Below are 4,786 nucleotides of genomic sequence, written 5' to 3'. Positions count from 1 at the left end.
CGCCCCGCGCGCCGGAAGTGCGCACGGCGCGGCGCGGCGCCGGAGGGGAGGAGCTTCGGTTAGCCACAGCCCTGCGATTGGCGGGTGGGATTGGGGGCGTGGTCGAAGAGGACGAGGGTGGGGTTGAAGGGGCGGGGTCTCGCTTGGGGGTGGGGCCACGGAGGTGCTGGGCAGGGGGCGAGGGGCCGGATGGGACCCAGGGAGGGCCGGGACCCCCGGAGAGGGGCTGGGGGTCTCCGGGATCCTCGAGGTGCCCCAGGCCCCCACAGAGAGGCCGCGGGGGCCTGAGACCCCCAGCGGGGGCAGCCGGGACCCCCCCAGGGCAGGTCTGGGGGAGGGCTGCAGCCCCCCCAGGAGGGACTGTAGGGGTGGTGGGGTCCTCAGGAGGTCTGGGACCCCCTGAGAGGGGCTGGGGGTGGTTTGGGGTGCTGGGAGGAGGCAGGGACCCCTGGGAGAGGGGTTAGGCTGGAGGTCGGGGCTCTAGAGATGTGGCTGGGGGCTGCACCCTGGGTCCCCAGGTTGGGGCTAGATGGGATGAGCCCCCCTTGGGGAGGGGGCTTGTCCCAGCCTTGCAGGGGCAGAACATGGCTGGCGAGTAGGGTGGCCTGGGCTGGGGCTAGGAGGAGGTGGAAGGGACACGTCGGGTCCTCCCAAATGGTGTCTGGCTGTGTCAGGGGGAGCTGAGGTCAAGGCCCCTCCGAGCTACGTGTGGTGGGTGCAGGATGGGAGAAGGGTCCCGCCGGGGAACTGCTGACGATCGAAACAGCTACACCCTTTCCTCAGGGTAGATCCCGGAGGGCTCTGGGCCCCTGAGCGCCAGGGGTGGTTGGCATTGCTGGCTCTGTGCGGCAAAGGTGATTTTACTTCTGGTATGTGCTGGCTCATCCCAAGCATCAAAAAACTCCTGCAAGGCTCCTGTGCTACCCTGGGCACGGAGCACTTTGAAGGCTTGTGCTCACAGACCCTCTTTGATCCGAGGGTCTCAAAGCACTCGGCAGAGGGTGGATAAATATTGTTGTCTCAGTTTTGTTGCTGGAGAGACCAAGAACAGGGTGGCGAAGGGAAAAATAACTCGGAGTCAGGAAGAGGTCCCTGGAGTCAACATGGGATTGTTCCCACGGAAGGCTCCGCTGTCTGCTTTTACCGTTAGGGCAGGACTTGCTCTAAAAAGGTGCGTGCTGCCACGGTTAGAGAAAGGACAGCAGTCCTCCCTGCCTGCTGCGAGGGACCTGGAGCTTTGCTCTGCGTTTTTGGGCCCCAGCAGCCCTGGGGAGGGAGTTGAAGCCCTTAGAGCTGGAGGTCTGTGCAGACAGACAGAGCGCCTGTCCCGGCGAGAGCTGGGACATGTTGACAGGATGGGAAGGAGGAGAAAACGCGGCGAGGTCGGCTGACTTTACCACGGCTTCCTGCCCTCTGCTCCGCTACCATAGATGGTCACGTCTGCTGCAGCGCGGGGTGGAAGCGCGGCCCATCCACTGCCGAGCTCCCGAGCGGAGATCCGGGCTCTGTCTGTGGGATCCCAACCGGGGCAGGCGGGATCAGCCAAGGGCTGGGAGCGGGATTGCCGGGAGCGTGGCTCTGCTGACATCTAGTGAGGTTGTCTCCTCTGGCTTTGCACTCCCTGTGAGCTGGGGAGGCGTTCAAAACCCTTTGAGGGTTTGGTTTTTCTGAGCAGCCAGTGGATAGGAGTTGTATGTCTTCTTGGTGAAGACACAGCTCAGCAATATCCCCCTTCCCCTCCACGCAGCCCCCCCCGGCTCCCAACCACTGCCCTGGCAAAGCACGTGGAGCCAAGCGGGACCTGCACTGCTGCCCTCACATTGTCCTTCCCAGTTAGGCTGAAACTGTAGAGGGGACGAGCTGTTCCCTGCAGTCACCAATGCCATATGCCTGGTTTTCTTGCCTTGTTTTCCACCCTGCCAACACCTGATCTGCCTCTCGCAGCTGTCTCCATCATGATCAGACACCTTAGGATCAACTGACATGATGCAAAATAGAAAATAAGACACAACCCTCTCTTTTCTGTGGAGCCAATGACTTATATTTTATAGCATTCTATACAGTCACGGCAGTGAAGCACCAGCCACGTCCTGCCTCACTGGTGTGAGGGCAGCAGTAATCCTGGTGGGCAGGAGCCACCCTCCTGGGCTGCATCCGTAAGGAGGAAGCGAGACTGGGGAGAGGAACTAGAAACAACCAGAGAACAGGGAGAGGAAGAGCGCTGCTCACCGGGGATATCGCAACCCAGCCCCAGGCCGGTGTGTTTGCTTCTGGGGTGGGTCCGTTCAGCTGAATGTGGTTCCTGAAGGAACAAAGATCAAGTTCCTGGTAAGGCTGGCTCACGGAAGAGCTGCCTGTTTACAGGAGGACTGTAAACCAGGTCAGTGCTCTGTGGGGGATCCCAGTGCCTATAAACCATGCCAGCCTGTGGTCGACACTGTCCTGCCTCCAGGGAAAAGCTTACAGCTTCCCCATGCTGCTGCCAGGTGGTTGGTGCCTTGTCCCCCTTTCCTCCAAGCACCACGGGAATATTTGCTCCTTTTTTTTAGCCATGAAATGGCTAAAATGCCTTTGTGTCCCCTAGACAGCGCCCTTTGGCTTGTTGCAGCCGAAGGAGAGCACTTGTCCCTGCTCTGTTGTGGTGTGAGGAGGGCACTTGTCCGAGCTCCAGCCCAGGTCCTCGTGGTGCTCAGCAGCCTCAAACACGGTCCTGGCAGGGCCTAAGGCAGTCTTGTGCTTTCAGAGCTCCCTGAGCCATCTCTGGTTAAGGGTGACCCTGAGCGCTGGCCTGCACACAGCATTTCATCTCCCAGCAAAGCAATTTAAAGATTCATTCCTGGGAAAAGGTGTGGGTTTTTTGGGGGGGGGCGGGGATAGCAGGAAACCACCTTACTGCCCCATCACTTTCTGGCCACGTACTGCAGCGCCTTGGCTGCTTACATCCTTGGAAAAGGTGGTTTTGCAAAACATTAACTAAAGCCCACCAAAACGCATCGGTAGCCTTCAGTCTCTATTTGCAGACAAAGCAAGTGACCTCAGCCAGGTGGCACAGGCAAGGTGACCCCTGGGGACAGCCGTACCCCAGCAATGCCTCCGTCCTGCGCCCCTCGGGCTGCGCAGCTGGCTCTGGGTTAACTCTGCCTTCCCCAGCTGGTGGCAGAGCCCAGCCTGCCTGGGGAGGGGGACCTGCTCACCACGACCCGCTGGCCAGCACCCCTGTCCTGAGCACAGCCCTGCTCTGGCAATCCTGCTTCTCCCCAGAGCTTCCCAGGCTGAGCTGACTTCCAGCTGGATCTGTTCCCCCATCCAGCCCGCCGGAGACTGTACCAGCGCAGCGGGGTGGCTGTGCTCTGACAGCCCTTTCCATGGGAGCCCGTGCTTGGTTCAGCTTGAAGTGCCTGTGAAATCACCCCGCCCTGGGTGATTGCTGCTGCAGCGTGGGGCACGCAGGTCCCTCCAGCCCAGGGGTCAAGGGAAAACCGTCCCCACCAGCAGCTGTTTGAAAGTTTCATAAATCTCTTCCCGCTGCGAGATAAACCTGAGGCTCTTTGTCCTTTCCCTGGGAATAAGGAGGGGGGTTATTCCTTGCCCTCTACAAGGAGAGAATTTTCACACTTCCAGTTATCCCCTGTAGGGTAAACAGACACAGCACGGCCGCTCTCACCTCGGGGACTGTCCCTCCTGCTGCCTCACCTGGAGGGGGGGGGACCTGCCTCTTGGCAAAGTCACCCTCGGTGACAGAGGATATAAGTGCAATTTTGCAGGTTCATGTGCTGCTCTTCGGAGGCCACGACTGTTTGCTGGTTTTGTCCCCTCCACAGTCACCTCCCAGGACAAGTGCCCTGCAGTTGTGGTGAACATCTGGCTGTGCCCCGTCACCTCCCAGCCCCCTCTCCACCTTCCCCCTGGCACATCCAGCCCTGATGGCATGGCACTGGCTCACCTCGGTGCTGCCCTGTGGTGCGGCCAGGGCAGCATCCTCCTGAAATGCCCCTCAGAGAGATTTGTGCTTCAAGAGAGGCAGAGCTGCCCACCAGTCTGGGCTCAACCATGTGCACTGGGAGCACTGGGTGCTGGCATCCAGCAGGTTTCCCCAGGGCTCAGGGTGAGCCTTGCAGCTTGACCAGAGGCTCTGGGAAAGGTATGGGGTGCACCAACGTACTCTGATGAGTGTCAGTCGAGAGAGGGATGCCCACAGCAGCCTGCCCTCCCTGCTGAGCGAGCCCTGGGTGCTGGGACCTGGGCCTGCACCCCTGCCGGGCTCTTTCTAGGAGCCCCACTGCTCACATGCGCCTTCACCAGGGTGTAATGAAAGGCTCTTTCCCTTGTGAACAAAAGGGACCAGATAACCTGGTTCCCCGAGCAGAACATTAACCCTCTGCTCCCTTCCAGCATGGGCAACGATGCTCCCCTAGTTCAGGAAAAGGCTCCCCAAGCCCCTGGCACCAGACCAGTAGCCCCTGCCCCAGCTGGCCTGGGGAGCCCCTTAAAGCCCATCAGCTGGGAATCAGGGCTGGTTCCCAGCGCTCACAGATGGTTCCAGGGCAGCACAGGCCCAGCCCATATGCCGTTAGAGGCATCAGCTCAGCAGGTGCTGAGCACGCAGCTGACACCCTGCATTTTCCATGCTCTGGCTTTGATTTCGCAGGGCCAGCACCAACGCGTGGCTCTCCCGTCCGGCGCAGAGGGCACAGCAGCGATGTAACCCCAGCTCTGCAGGGAGGTGCTTCCCAGACGCGCGGGTGCATTTGCTTCATCATCAAGGTTAGTGTGGATTAAGCCATAG

Source organism: Calonectris borealis, chromosome 25, assembly GCF_964195595.1.
Source record: "Calonectris borealis chromosome 25, bCalBor7.hap1.2, whole genome shotgun sequence".
Lineage (NCBI taxonomy): Eukaryota > Metazoa > Chordata > Aves > Procellariiformes > Procellariidae > Calonectris > Calonectris borealis.
This window is presented reverse-complemented; position numbering follows the sequence as displayed.